At 44.1% G+C, this 17,055-nt stretch overlaps 1 protein-coding gene across 2 annotated transcripts in view; it reads right to left on the bottom strand.

Annotated features, from left to right (window-relative positions):
- SHROOM4 (shroom family member 4) overlaps positions 1–17,055 on the bottom strand; it is a 398,216-nt gene that overhangs the window by 299,583 nt on the left and 81,578 nt on the right. The window lies entirely within an intron of this gene.

Consider the following 17,055-nt stretch of genomic DNA (forward strand, 5'->3'; position numbering starts at 1 on the left):
TTCCACCAGGTTCTTAGACGGTGATGCATTCCAAAGTGCGTTCCACCGCCGTCTTTACACCGCAAACTGTCTTTTAAGGGCTCGTTTTTCTCTTACAACCACATCTTGCTACTCACTGACTATCGGGTTTCTTTGTAGTCACTATAACTGTCTTTTTGTCTCATTTTCACTGACGTTGATATGAACACAGGAAGTGATGTCATAATCACTAGTCATGTGCAACCACCATTCTTATGGTATAAATAGAGTCTCCTGGCTCACCAAGCTTATTCCCTTGATGAAGTCCAGACTTTGACGGACGAAACGCGTTGGGACAGTTTGCTGCTGATCTCCTTTGATGGACAGATAAGCCTTTTATGTTTTAAATCTTGTACGTGTGTTTTTCAGCCATTGTATGTCATTGTATATTAATCCTATGTATTTTAGCCTTTTAATGTTTGGGCTACTAAATATATTTTATTGGGAATAAGCATGTTCCTAATAAGGTCCTCTATTACAAATGACATGCTATAAGTCTGTGAACGGTACACATTATGTTCGTTGTGTTTTTCTTTTACTTGTGATATTCCAAATGATGGATATTCGCTGGAAGTTCTATTAATCAGATAAGTGCCTTGGGCCAAAAATACACCTACCTAAGTATTCATTTTGTTTAAATATATAGTCACACTCGTGGGCGCTTGTACTCACTATTGCCTATCTTTGTTTATGTGTACACTAAACACAAACTTTGTATTACGAGATGCCACTCACGTAAGGGATGAGGAGTGTCTTTAAATCACCCTATCTTGTTGCACGTCTGTACTAAAGCGCCTAGGTCTCTGCTGTCTATATATATATATATATATATATATATATGCACACATATACAGGTTGTGGTATGCTTGACCAGCATACCAACACCGGGATCCCGGCAGCGGAATGCCGGCGGGGATGGGGGGCTCAGTGGCGACTCTATTCCCACTCTATGGGTGTCGTGTGAAAAGTCCCTGTTGGTCGGATTGTGGGGACGGGATGTAGGGGGAGGTAATGCGACCGTCGATCACATGAGTACCTCCCATATTATACTGTATTACAGGTTGAGTATCCCATATCCAAATATTCATAAATACGGAATTATTTGAGTGAGAGTGAGATAGTGAAAACAGGATTTTAAATACCTACCGGTAAATCCTTTTCTCGTAGTCCATAAGGGATATTGGGGACACATTAGTATGATGAGGTATATATAGATGGGGTCCAAAGGACCCAGTGCACTTTAAAAATTTCTTCCACTGGGTGTGCTAGCTCCTCCCCTCTATGCCCCCTCCCTCAGGCTGTTATAGGTAAAACATACTTGAGAGAAGGAACATAACAATGAGAAATGTGGTGAGATTTATACACCAGCAAACTATAACATAACTGGGCCAGCAACATCTGGAAACATAAACAGCAATGACTGAACAGGTAACACCTAACAGAGAACCTGCAGAAAGTCACCGCACACAGGCGGGCGCCCAATATCCCTTATAGAGTTCGAGAAAAGGATTTAACGGTAGGTATTTAATATCCTATTTTCTCTAGCATCCATAAGGGATATTGGGGACACATTAGTATGATGTTGATGTCCCAAAGCTTACAGAACGTGCTGGAACGTGTGGAGACATCTGTAGCATCACCTGCCCAAACTGGGTATCCTCTTTGGCCTGGGTATCAAACGTTTAGAACTTCACAAAGGTGTTCTTCCCCGACCAGGTAGCGGCTCTGCATAGTTGCATGGCCGAGATTCCACAGGCAGCCGCCCAGGAAGAGCCCACCGATCTAGTAAAGTGGGCCTTTAGAGACTTAGGAACAGGTAAGGCTGCCGACACATAGGCCTGTTGGATAGTAAGTCGAATCCAACGAGCAATGGACTGATTCGAAGCAGGGCAACCCTTCTTCTGCGCATCATAGAGCACGAACAAGGAATCAGTCTCTCTGATCCAAGCTGTACGCTTGATATAGATCTTCAAGGAACGTGCAGCATGCAATGCCTCCGGAGGAGCAGAAGCGTCAGAATAGGATGGAATCACAATCGGTTGATTCAGATGAAACTCGGAATCAACCTTTGGCAGGAACTGCTGTCTAGTCCTGAGTTCCGCTCTGTCATCATAAAAGACCAAATACAGACTTTTATACGATAAGGCCTCCATTTCTGAGACACATCTAGTATAAGCCAGGGCCAGTAACATTACAATCTTCCACGTGAGGTACTTGTCTTCTACCATCATCAGAGGTTCTAACCAGATCTGTAGAAATCGCAATACCACATCCAAATCCCAAGGCGGCACAAATGGGAGGTTGAATGTGAAGCAACCCCTTGCAAGAAGGTCTGAACTTCAGGCAGTATAGCCAACTTCTTTTGAAAGTAGACTAAAAGAGCCGAAATTTGAACCTTAATGGATCCCAGATGTAAGCCTTGATGCACTCCAGCCTGCAGGAAACAAAGGAATCTTCCCAAGTGAAAATCGGCAGATGGATATGCGCGTTCCTCGCACAAGGAGACGTATCTCCGCCAGATATTATGATAGTATTTTGATGTCACAGGTTTTCTGGCTTGCACCATAGTGGCAATGACCTTTTTGGAAAGTCCCTTGTGAGCTAGGATGTTCTGCTCAACTTCCATGCTGTCAAACGAAGCTGCTGTAAGTCCAGGTAGACGAACGGTCCCTCTTCTAGATGGCAGAGGCCGAGGGTCTTCGACGGACATGTCCAGAAGATCCGCAAACCACGCTCTCCGGACAAGCAGAATTGCTTGTACTACTTGATGCCAGATCCTCTTGAGCACCTTTGGGATCAACGGAATCTGAGGAAATATGCAGACCAGCTGGTAAGGCAAAGGAGACGTCAGTGCATCCACTGCGCATGCCTAAGGGTCTCTGGTTCGCGAACAATAGGAGTGAAGTTTCTTGTTGAGGAGAGATGCCATCATGTCGATCTTGATAATCTGTTGAAACACTTGAGGATGTAGGCCCCACTCTCCTGGGTGGAGGTCGTGGCGACTCAGGAAGTCTGCTTCCCAATTGTCCACTCCCGGAATGAAGATTGCAGACAGTGCTAGTGCATTCCTTTCTGACCAGAGGAGTATTCTTGATACTTCTTGCATGCAGGCCCTGCTTTTTGACCCTCCTTGTCAATTGATGTACGCCACAGCCATGGCGTTGTCCGACTGTACCTGGATTGCTTGATCCCGGAGCAGAAGGGCTGCCTGAATCAGGGCATTGTAGATAGCCCAAATTTCCAGGATGTTGATTGGTAGTAGGGCCTCTTGGGCAGACCACCTGCCCTGGAACTGCACCCCTTGAGTGACAGCCCCCCATCCTCTCAGACTTGCATCCGTCGTGAGGAGATTCCAATCCTGAATCCTGAAGTGTCAACCTTCCTGGAGATTGGAAGACTGCAGCCACCACAGGAGTGAAATCCTGGCACGGGTGACTGTTGAATCATCAGGTGCATCTGAAGATGGGAACCGGACCACTTGTGCAGGATGTTCAATTTAAAGGGTCTGACATGGAACAGTCCATACTGGATGGCTTCGAACGAGGCTGCCATATTTCCCAACAATCTTATGCAAAGATGAATGGAAACTTGAGTCGGTCGGAGAACCAGGCGAACCATTTTGTGGAAAGTTCTCACTTTGTCCTCTGGGAGGAACACTTTCTGAGCTACAGTGTCCAGTAGCATTCCCAGAAACAGGAGCCGATGAGACGGCTCTAGGTGGGACTTCTGTAGATTGAGGATCCACCCGTGCTGTGATAGAAGGCGTATAGTGTGATCTATATGGAGCAGTAGGAGCTCCCTGGAACTCGCTTTTATCAGGAGATCGTCCAGGTAAGGGACCACGTTGACCCCCTGGACCCTGAGCTGGAACATCATTTCCGCCATCACCTTCGTGAACACCCTCAGAGCTGTAGACAGGAGAAAGGGTTACGCCTGGAATTGGTAGTGATCGTTCAGCAGGGCGAATCTCAGATAGGCCTGATGAGGTCAAATTGGGATATGGAGGTAGGTGACCTTGATATCCAGGGACACTTGGGATTCCTGGTGTTCCAGGCCTGTGATCACTGCTCGCAAAGATTCCATCTTGGATTTGAAAACCTTTAGGCAAAGATTCAAGGACTTCAGATTCAAAATTGACCTCACAGACCCGTCCGGTTTTAGCACAACAAACAGACTGGAGTAGTAGCCTTGTCCTTTGCTGTTGCAGGGGTACTGGAACAATGACTTGGGACTGAACCAACTTTGTGATGGCCTGTAGTAGCATAACACGAATATTATCCAAAGCTGGTAAGCTTGATTTGAAAAATCATTGAGGAGGAGCACCGTCGAACTCCAGCTTGTAACCCTGAGAAATAAGGTCCCTTACCCAGGTGTCCTGGCAGGACCTTTTCCAGCTGTGGTTGAAGTGACGTAACCTGGCTCCCACCTCGAGATCCTCCCGGGGTGGGCAGGCACCGTCATGCTGATGTATTTGCGGAAGCTGAACTGGTGCTCTGTTCTTGAGAGCCGGCAACGGCTGGTTTCTAAGGTTTACCCCTAGTGCCCCTAGCTGGATTTAATGCACCTCTGCCCCTAAATTGAAATTTGGTGGACCGAAAAGACTGAGTAGACGGTCCCAGGTAGGCACGTCTAGCAGGCGGAGCCCCCAAGGGAAGAAACAGGGATTTCCCCGAAGTAGCTTTGGAGATCCATGCGTCCAATTCGCCTCCGAAGAGCCATTCACCTGTAAAGGGAAGAGATTCACATTGCATTTGGAGTCAGCGTCTGCAATCCACTGATGCAACCATATGGCTCTGCGTGCTGACACAGCCATAGCAGCAGTTCTAGCATTAATATTGGCAATATCTTTTAGGGAGTCACAGAGAACTCTTGCCGTGTCCTGAATGTGTTTCAGAAAAGTCACCGTAGTAACTAGGGTCATGTCACCCGAGAGACCCTCCAGAATTTGAGTAGCCCAGGTGTGAATTGCATGCGTCATCCAGTGACCTGCAATGACTGGTCTTTGAGATACCCCTGCAGCAATGTAGATTGATTTTAGTGTGGCCTCAATTTTCCTATCCCCCGAGTCCTTTACTGTAAAGGAGCCCGGAGCAGGGAGTACCGCCTTTTTAGAGAGGCGAGAGACAGAGACATCTACAGCCGGAGACTCTTACCATAATTTTCCACCCTCAGGGGCAAAGGGGAATGTATGCAAAAACCATTTGACACCTGATATTTTTTAATCTGGATTCTTCCAGGCCAGTTTAAATAAATCATCCAATTCTTTAGAAACAGGAAATGTGACAGTCAGTTTGTCTTGAGGGAGGAAAAACAACTGCTGATTTGCAGCGTCCTCTAGGGGGAGCTTTAGTACAACCCTTATAGCTAAAATTAGGGGTTCAATACCCTGTAAAGGAGTGGAATCCCCACTTATGGGATCCACATCATCCCCACCATCTTGTATATCATCATCAGTATCTGATAGAAGTGCAGGTAAAGCACGTTTATGTGGACCTGCAGTAGAGGGGGGATGAGGAACATCGGCCCTGGCAGCTAGATCTGCCACTGCTTTTTGCAGTTCTTGTTTTTTGATGGCATTTGCAGTGAGCTGAGATGACATATCAGACATCATAATTTTGATAGCCCCCGGCCAGGTGGGCTCGTGACTCTCCCCCACATTGCCCTCAGCATTTTGCGAGGACTGACTACACTGCTCACATGATATGGAACCAGATGAAAGAGGGGAGAATCTGGCATTACATACACTGTATAAGTTTTGTTTCACCAAAACACAACACACATACAATACAGACTGATTACAATGCAAGCCTGCCCTATTGCATGTGAGAGGAGGAAGAGAGAACCCAGCACACCCAATGCTGCAAATCCCCAGTGAGGCTGTCAGCGTTTTTAAATAACAGTGAGAACTGCTTATACCATGTAATTCCCTCAAAGGAATAATATCTGTGCACAATGGTGGTCATTCTGAGTTGATCGCTAGCTGCATTTGTTCGCAGCACAGCGATCAGGCAAAAAAACGGCAGTTCTGCGCATGCGTATGTGGCGCAATGCGTATACGTGTTGTACGAGCACAACGAAAGCTGTAGTTTTGCGCAAGATCTAGCGAAGCATTTCAGTCGCACTGATGGCCGCAGAGTGATTGACATGAAGTGGGCGTTTCTGGGTGGCAACTGACCGTTTTCAGGGAGTGTTCGTAAAAATGCAGGCGTGCCAGGAAAAACGCAGGCATGGCTGGGCGAACAGTGGGCGAACGCTGGGCGGGTTTGTAATGTCAAAACAGGAACTGAAGAGTCTGAAGTGATCGCAAGTGCTGAGGAGGTTTTGAGCTACTGTGAAACTACACAAAAAAAAATTTGTAGCCGCTCTGCGATACATTCGTTCGCACTTCTGCTAAGCTAAAATACACTCCCAGCATGTGACAGTCTGGAGAAGCTGTGTGAGGCTGCTGCTGCTGTTGCTTATGCAGAGGAAAGCGCCAAAATGCAGCTGAGCCCGCTCTGATGTAGCTCCGGCCCCCGCAATGGCACCGAAGCTATTGTACCTAGTTATATTCATACTTGCAATACACAAGGTGGAAAGCTGCTCAATCAGATTGTAATGTCACTCAGGTGCTAAAAGGGGAGGGGTAATTCTGTGTAGGAAAAAAACTGTGTTCCCTAATGCACACCGAGTGAATAATATTACTACATAATAATAGTCAGATAATACGGAGATCTTAGTTGCGTATATCTGCAGATATAGGGTTAAGCCCCCAGGCCGATCGACAAGGCTTCTCCGTCACTGGGGGTCCCTAATACTAGGTATGGGCCTGGGGTGCAGGACCCCACAATGTCGGCACAGGTCGGCCACCCCAGGTCAGCACACAGGTGAAAATTAATAGGGGTTAATAAGAAGCACAGAAGTGCTATGTAAGTGATGTGATTAAAAAATATATACAAAGTGATAGGAAAAATAATAAGTGTTAATAAAGTGTTAGGGTGTGCCGACCTGCAGCAGCCCACCCATACCGACACAGGGGCCACTGCACCCCACACCCACCCCATAAATAATTACATATATATATCTGGGTTAAATTCCCAGTGTAAGGCCACATGGTAATGGCACCTACAGCATCTGAGAGCCAGCTTACCTGGGGATACCCCTGGCTTCCCCTATGGCACTACCCTAGTATTAGGGACCCCCAGTGACGGAGAAGCCTTGTCGATCGGCCTGGGGGCTTAACCCTATATCTGCAGATATACGCAACTAAGATCTCCGTATTATCTGACTATTATTATGTAGTAATATTATTCACTCGGTGTGCATTAGGGAACACAGTTTTTTTCCTATATTCATACTTGTCCTGTCTCCTAATCATGCTGTAGCCTTACATGAATGCTTGGTTCAGCCACCGCTAGCCAGTCTCACGCAGGGGCTATAGTGGGTCCCCCCCAGGAGGGATCCATATGCCTCACCCGCGCTTCTGCTGCACCATGTACAGGGGCCCCCGGTGTGTACTCACCACCGACGATCACCTTCAGGCAGTGTTAGGGGTGTGCGTTGTGCTGCAGTTGCGACAGCCAAGGTGCAGTGCACCGCTAAACAAGCAATCCCTCAGGACGGTGGTCCTGCAGCAGGGAAGCGGCTCTGCACCTCAGGAGGCCGGTGACCATCCCCTCCCCTAACTCCCACCGTGCAGTTATGCTGTTGACCAAACAGCATACCGAAATAAACAAAAGTTTTAAAATAAAAAGAAGAAAAACTCTGGAGCTAGCATAGTGTGCAACCTCTCCTGAGAGTATTTTTTTTCTAAACTGCATTTGGAAGGGGGCATAGAGGGGAGGAGCCAGCACACCCAGTGAAAGAAATTTAAACTGCACTGGCTCCTTTGGACCCCGTCTATACCCCATCGTACTAATGTGTCCCCAATATCCCTTATGAATGGAGAAACCTTTGTTTTCTGATGGCTCAGTATACACAAACTTTGTTTAATACACAAAGTTAATCAAAATATTGTATTAAATGACCTTCAGGCTGTGCGTATAATGCGTATATGAAACATACACGAATTGTGTGAATGTACACACACCTTGTTTAATACACAATGCATTCGGTGCTTATACTTAGGTTCCACTGCCATGACATCTCAGTATGGGATGCAATTATTCCAAAATACGGAGAAATCCGATATCCAAAGTACTTCTGGTCCCAAGCATTTTGGATAAGGGATACTCAACCTGTATAATATTATATATATATATATATATATATATATATATATATATAATATTATACAGGTTGAGTATCCCTTATGACCCCTTGATGAAGTCAGAGTGACGAAACGCGTTGGGTGTACCTCCATTGACTCTCCACCTTAAAAAGATAAGCAGCATTCTCTCTTTTTTTGGATATTTTATCATCATTGCCTTTATATTATTTGTCTTATTGTTTTAGCTATCCTTTTAGTTGGTATTAATTTTTAGCATATACCCTCCGGCCTTTAAACCCACTGCGACATTTATTATAATTGGTTTTATACCTTGGTTTTATTTTTTGTATTAATAAATATACTACTATTTTTTAAGTATCCAGCTAGTCTCTTCATATTTATTATAGTTTACTAGACACCGTTGGTCGCTGAAACCCTCATCCCCCCTTTTTTTTATACAATTTAACCTAGGCAGTTTATCCCTGCCTAATACTTGAGGGTTAGCTGACGCCTTGAATTATGTAAGGAGTGTCTGATTCTGTCATATTTATCTATCTCACACACACCTGTGGCGCCATACTTCCACTGCCCAATATATATATATATATATATATATATATATATATATATATATGATCAAAGCAGTGTGCGGCACTCAGGTTTGCAGAGATCAATAATCACCACTGTCCATCCGGTCATCAACGTTTCAATTTTACTTAAAAAAATTGTCATCAGGATATCCTGATGACAATTTTTTAAGTAAAATTGAAACGTTGATGAACGGATGGACAGTGGTGATTATTGATCTCTGCAAACCTGAGTGCCGCACACTGCTTTGATCTTATCTACCACTTGGAAAGTGAGGGCACCAGGGACTGGAGCATTTGTTATTGGAGTGCCGGACCATTTGCAACATATATATATATATATACACACATATATATATATATATATATATATGAATGAATGAATGAATGAATGAATGAATGAGAGAGAGAGAGAGAGAGAGAGAGAGAGAGAGAGAGAGAGAGAGAGAGAGAGATTTATGGTGAGAACTTACTTTGGGTAAATCTTTCTGCGTGGTACAATGGATTCCACAGGAAATAACATCAGGGTGTTCAGTTGGATCTTGATCAGAGGCACCAACAGGCTTAAGCTTTGACTATTCCCAGGATGCCTTGTACTGCCTCCTCTATATCCCCGCCTCTAGGCACTGGAGCTCAGGTTTGTTAACCAGTCCAAAGCAGTAGCAGGTAAAAGAGACAACAACAGTTAGTAGCCACAGCGAATCACATTCTCATGACAGGAGAAGGTACCAGCGGCTAATGCCATACAACACAAAGAAGCTAAGTGTGTCATGGTGGGCACCCTGTGGAATCCAGTGTACCTTGCAGAAAGAAATTTAACAAAGGTAAGTTCTTACCATAAAACTCCATTTCTGAAGCGGGGTACACTGGTATTCCACAGGAAATAACATCGGGGATGTCCTTAAGCAGCTCCTCATGGGAGGGGACGCACTGTAGTGGGCACAAGAACCCGGCGTCCAAAGGAAGCAGAAGTATCAAAGGCATAGAACCTGATGAACATGCTCACTGAGGATCATGTAGCCGCCTTGCACAACTGTTCTAGGGACACGCCACTGCGGGCCGCCCAAGAAGGTCCAACAGACCGATTAGAATGGGCCTTGGTAGTAGCAGGAGCTGGAGGTCCAGCCTGTACATAAGCTTGTGCGTTCACCATTCTAATCCATTTGGCCAAGGTCTGCTTATTAGCAGGCCAGCCACGTTTGTGAAAACCAAGGGAGGCAGTTCTCTTCACATAGATACGGAGAGCACATACCACATCCAAAGACCGTTCTTTGGAGGACAAATCAGGAGAGAGAAAGGTCGGAACCACAATCTCTTGGATCAGGTGGAAGGATAACACTACCTTAAGTAGATAACCTGGACAATTTCTAAGAATCGCACGGTCACAGTGAAAAATCAGAAAGGGAGACCTACAGGATAAGGCACCCAGATCTGAAACCAGTATGGCAGGGGCAATAGCCAGCAAAAATAAGCGTCAGCCATTTAAGGTCTACAGACTCAAGAGGTTCAAACGGAGACTCTTGTAGGGCATCCAGAACAACAGATAAATCCCAAAGAGCCACTGGAGGAACATAGGGAGGTTGAATCCGTAAAACACACTGATTGAAGGTATGAACGTCAGGCAGAGTATCAATTTTTCTCTGAAACCACACCAACGAGGCTGAAACATGAACGTTGAGGGAGGCCAGACGAAATCCTGAGTCCAGGCCCTGTTGTAGAAACGCCAGGAGTTTGGTAGTACTGAACTTGCATGCATCAAAATTATTCAAGTGAAGTAAGAATGCCAGACCCTATAATAAATCCGAGCCAAAGCCGGTTTACGGGCCTTCAACATCGTTTGAATGACCGCCTCAAAAAAACCATTGGCCCTTAGAACTGAAGCTTCAAGAGCCAAGCCGTCAAAGGTAGTCAGGCCAAATCCTGGTAAACACAGGCGCCCAGAACAAGGAGGTCTGGGCGTTGAGGAAGTAGAAGAGGACGCTCTATCGAGAGACCCTGTAGGTCTGAGAACCAATGCCGTCTGGGCCACGCTGTGGAACGCAGGTGGATTGCAGCCGGAAACCCCGAACCCCTAAGCCGCGGCACCACAGCGACTCCTGCTATCCTGGACTTGCTGTTTGGACTCTCTGTCCCTGTCCTCTCCCTGGCATAGCGACGGTTGTCTGCACACGACATCACCAACGAACAGCAGGACTCTCCTAGGGGAACCGCCGCTGAGTGGTCTGCTATTAAGCCAGCCAGTGGATCAAGCAAGTTATGGACATCAGACAGATGTGAATTCCGTCCGTCTGTCATGTTTACAAGTTACACCATCGAACACTCATTCCATCAGCCTTGTATTGGTGAAGTATAAACAGGCTCTATCAAGGGGTGGTAGTCATGTGACCGCCGGTCGGCTGACCGACAGTCACATGACCTCCTTCGTGAGCCCGACGGCTCACTATCCCGATGGTCGGCATGCCGACCAACAGGGACTATTTCCACTCGTGGGTGTCCACGACACCCATAGAGTGGGAATAGAACCCGTGGCGACCGCAGGTCGCCACCGAGCCCGCAGCGTGGCGAGCCCGCAAGGGGCTTGCTGCACTCGCCCCTCCCCGCCGGGATCCCGGCGTCGGTATGCTGATCCCGGCGTCGGTAAGGTGACCGGCGGTCAGGAGACCGCCGGTGACCCGTACTACACCCCTATCAAGCACTAACCAGCTTTTTCTAACTTGCAATTGAGCTCAATATGCTTTAACCCATTATAGCTACTAACAGTCGGCTTATGCATGCAAAAAATATAACATTTAATAGGCTTTGTGTCTAATTGCCAGCAAGTCCAGAGATTTAGGACACAGTCCTTCATTTCATTTACATATCTTTTATGTTTATTTTAACTGTTTAGATGTAATATCTCAGTCTCACAGTCTTACAGTGTCTATTCTTAGAAAAAATGTTTTACCAATAAATTTATATATTTTACAAAACCAGCAGCTGTTGCACGGTTATTTCTTCGGAGCGCCCACAACATTCTCTCTTTTTATCACAGATAACCAGTTCAAACAGGTGCCATTAATAACAGGTAACGAGTGGAGGATAGAAGAGCTTCTTAAAGAAGAAGTAATAGGTCAGTGAGAGCCAGAAATCTTGCTGCATGGTAGGTGTCCAAATATTTATTTTCCACAAGAATATACAAGTAAATTGTTTCAAAATCATACAGTGTGATTTCCTCTCTCACAGTTGAAGTGCACCTATGATGGAAATTACAGACCTCTCATCTTTTTAAGTGGGTCAACTTGCACAATCGGTGGCTGTACAAATACTTATTAGCCCCACTGTATGTATGTATGTATGTATGTATGTATGTATGTATGTATATATATATATATATATATATATATATATATATATATATATATATATATATATATATATACATACACACACACACACACACACACACACTTTCAATCTGGCACTCTGCTACTAATTCCAAATGGCTTGCCTGGGTGTCCTCCAGCATGATAGCACACTTCGGCCGGCCAGTGTGCAGACCCCCACTTCCGTTTCCGGCTGTGACACATCACCGGAAGTGACATCAGCGAGGTCCTGTTGCTGGTGCGAGTATAAGAACTAGTGTTAGTGTAGGGTGCTATGGTGACACAAATTGCAACCAGGGAGATGCGTCTCCGTGGAAAGAATTATAACGTTCTGATATACATATGCATCAAGTCTAGAACCAAATGAAATGTCAGACAAAATATATAAAAACTTCAACTATTACTTCACCTCTGCAAATATAAATATATCCCGAGGTGGTAGGCACTCCCATTCACGGTAATCATCCGCCACGGTGCCAGAAACCAGAGCGGTAATACAACAACCACTAATCAGCACTCAGTGATCTTCTTATCACAAGAATAAATCACAGCTACAGCGTCTGAATTAGCAACGTTTTGGGGAATTTATTACCCCTCGTCAGGCAGCACATACATGTATGTGATCAGAAAACCACTGAGTGCCAATTAGCCGTTATATATATATATATATATATATTATAGATTAGGATAGCTGCGCACGCGGATCCAGTTCAGTCTCATAGGAAAGTCTGTTAGTAAGCAATCTATGTCACGCTCCAAGATGTATCCTGCCGCTTCCTCCGTGTTAGAAACAGAGCCACTGATTCAATTTGTACATGCAAATAGAAAGGAGATGGAGGGCGCAGGTATGAGTAAACAATTAAATTTAATAATAAAAAGCTCACATACATCTTAGCTTCTGATAACAGGCTCCATGCTCTCGTGTGGTAGTTAAGCGTCCGGATAGCTTGCTCCCGCACTCGTTCGCACAGGTAGCCTCTGATGCCGCGAGCACAACTCGTTACAAACCGGTGACCAACCAGATGACGTCAGTACATCCAACGCTCAGTTAGCCATGCCCAACGCGTTTCGTCATTGGACTTCATCAGGGGGTGTGGCCTAGATCTCACCCACGGTCATTTAAATACCCATCTATTTATCTATATTGCATTACACAATTAGCTATACTTTACGTGGTTCACATGGATTTGTATAAATTCATCTTGGCACTTGTATCAATTAAAAATACACCATAAAAAAATCTATAAACTATATATATATATATATATATATATATATATATATATATATATATATATATATATATATATATAAATATATATGATATGAGTGGGTTCAAATGTAACGCCAGAATTAACGCCAGTTCGGTTTTATCTGGATGTTTCTTATTGGCTATCCAAAACATGTGACGTCCGTGAGCCAATAAGATGCCGTTTTGAGAACAGAGTAAAACCAAACCCACTCATCTCTACATATATAAACAATATCACCTATCACTGGGTATGTATGCATACTGATTTCCATGTTCGACTACATGACTCCAAAATGATTTAAAAATTAATAATTAATAATTCAACATACAACCCTTACTTCTTCTTGCAAAAACCCTTGATCCTCATATATTTCCTCTAGCAGGTAATGTCTCTAAACCGCTCATTTGTGTACAACTAAAAATACTTAAAAAATTAATTAAGACCATGCAAATATCCCGAATCAAAACCGAATAAAAACTCGCTAAATATTAACAAGCACTTATTCCCAATACTACACATATCCCTATACATCATTATCTGTATCCTCTCTTCCATACACCTTAAATAGCAAAAAACTTAATAGGAGGGATAACTAAAAGGATAAGAGGAAAGAACCTCCATTATTTTATATACATATCATTCTTACTAAAAAACTGCCCATTGGTGCTCACTCGGACGACCGCTATTAGAGGCAAAGGGATCAAATAATCCAACAGTGCCCCAAAAACACGGACATCAAAGGAGCACCCTAGTGCAGAAAGGGTGTAATATCATAATTACATACATACCCTAATGATAGGTGATACAGCAGGTTGAGGTCTCTAGATAGCTTATATGTTTTAATATTGGATGGAGTGTCTTATTGTTGTAATGCAATACAGATAAATAGATGGGTATTTAAATGAGCGCGGGTGAGATCTCGGCCACACACCCTGACGAAGTCCAATGACGAAATGCCTTGGGCGGGACTAACTGAGCGTTGCAACATACTGACGTCATCTGGTCGGTCACCGCTTTGCAACGAGTTGTGCTCGCGTCATCAGAGGCTAAGATCTATGTGAGCTTTTTATTATTACATTTAATTTTAATTGATTACTCATACCTGCGCCCTCCATCTCCTTTCTGTGTATATATATATATATATATATATATATATATTTTTATTTATTTATTTATTTATTTAAAGTGTGCCTGGGATTTACTTTACTTTTTCTTTAGCTTACCAACATATTTTGCTGTGTGGGCAGCTGGCCTGGCTGTCTGTTGCTGGCAAGGCTGTTCCAGCGCATCCATTGCAGAGTCAGACCCCAAGCCCACACACACAGGATACAGATTCTCACCTTCCGCGCCATTCCTCCTCTCTCCTCCCAGCATCTAGTGCATGTTCGACCAGCAGAGCAGACTCAGAAGCTGATTCCTACAGCGCCGAGTCAGAGTTACTTGAAAGGTGATGACTGTTCTCATCACCTTTCACTTGAAGTGATGCCGCCGTGGTCCACCGCTCCTTTCCGTCACGTTACAATGCTCTGTCAGGCAGCATATCATGAGTCAGTCTGACTCATGTAATGCCACCGGCTTTGGGCCCCTTCATTACGGTGGGCCCTGGTGCAATGCACTGGCTGCACCGCTAGTAGTTCCGCCACTGATTTTAAAGTATTTAAGGTGAAAGTCATTATTAACAAAGAATGCATAAGTGGTGGGAAATGGCAATACAGATGTGTCCTCATACATCTAGCCGCAATGCGCCATGCACTGTGATATGCCTGGTGCAAGTGAGCCGGCAGTTCCTGGGCAGTACTGCTAACGTCGGGAGTTTTATTGGCAGAAATGCATTTTATGTGCATCTGTATGTCAATAAGACGCACACGCAGACTCGGTTGATTAAAATGATATTGTTGTGCGATTGCTGCCGTTTCTACATAAGAAATTATGCCTTAGTGTTTTCCGGGAATTTCAGGGGGGGAAAAATGCACAAACATACTCCCGGAGATAGTAAACGCACCCACGACTAGACGCAACTATAAGGGCTGTTAAACGTGACTGCAGTAAGGATGTAGGAGGACACATCTGTACATTGTTCTAGGTAACAGAGTCTAAACAATCTTAAAGATAATCAAATTGTTTCCCACTCACTCTCTTTCAGAAAAAATTACTGAAACAGCTATTGAAACAGAAATAAGGGTTCACTCACTAGAAGGTCACTAATCATGGTTGCAGGACTGTTTTAAATGCGTCGGTCAGAAAATGTCTATAGCGCTCAAATTATCTCTGAAACTAAAGGTCCAGCTTGTTAATCAGTACTAAATGTATAAACACCAATTTCTTTAAATTAACTAAAGAATAAACACAATTTTATTGTGATGAAAAAACCTCCATATTCTACCCGACTATATTCTACCTTTATACAGTCCACACATAATTTTAGATATGTTCTCTCTACACTCACACATCCCACTGACCCTTGGCCACGACTGTGTGACCTAATCATGTAGCCTACCAAGAACCTCTGCAATCTGACTGGACCATCTGCAATATGTAGTACTTCCTGTTGTGAATCATTTTCCCTATAGACTGTAACAGGGCCCTCCTACCTCTCTCTCTGTTATTACCCAGTCTCATCTAATTACTGTTTTGTTCCCAATTGTAAAGTGCAACAGAATATGCTGGTGCTATATCATAAAATAAACTGAATGGTAATCTAGTTTAAAAAATTGAAAGTCTATATTGTAAACTCTTTAATGCGGGTATACTCTTAAATGCCAGCAGCGAACAATATAGCGTTCAACGATATACTGCGTACACACTGAACGTTATCGTTCAACTATAATGTTCAGTGATCACCGCCAGCATTCCCGAACATGCAGCTCAGCTCGACATTGATGGATTGAGCTGCATGTCAGCTCAATATTGGTGATCGCTGAACGATGTGCAGCAGTGCGCATCGTTCATCAATACCACCCCCATACACACTGGATGATTTCCGGCTAAAAAGAAACAATAACATATGTGTTATCGTTTATTTTTTAGCCAGAAATCACCTAGTGTGTACCCCCCTTTACAGCAGTGGTTTCCACTTCTACTGTGTCCATGTTGTGCACATTGTGCAATGACTATAACATCCAGTAGCCACGTACTTAAAACTTTTTACAATGCTGCTGGAGAGGGCTTAATAAAATGAGAACTATATACTTAATATTTATTATATAATCAGTGTATGTTATATGCATAGATTCTCTTTTTTTCTCTCTCTAGCCATAAAAAAAAAGCTGGTCGGGATGCATAAGGAGAGATTCTGTATCCAACCACCATCCCAATAACACACACAAAAAAATGTGCTTTGAAACGTATTTAAATGTCTCGTCTAGCAATATAAAATCGTGTTTTTGCACACAGTACAAGCCACATGCGAGTGTATATACCTAGGAATGCCCAACACATCTCTATTTTATTGTACTTGCTCATAAGCGGTCAGAATGGATTACATATGTTTTTCTGGTGGACAGGATGCCGGCGCTCACCACGAGTGAGAATATCCCTGATGTGCAGATATTCCGGCCGTCGACATTGTCGTTTGTCAAGATTCCGGCATTGGTATCCTTTTTTAAACCCCCCAAAAAAGGACATGAAATTATTGGACTAATTAAGCT

Source organism: Pseudophryne corroboree, chromosome 8 (assembly GCF_028390025.1).
Source record: "Pseudophryne corroboree isolate aPseCor3 chromosome 8, aPseCor3.hap2, whole genome shotgun sequence".
NCBI classification, from domain to species: domain Eukaryota; kingdom Metazoa; phylum Chordata; class Amphibia; order Anura; family Myobatrachidae; genus Pseudophryne; species Pseudophryne corroboree.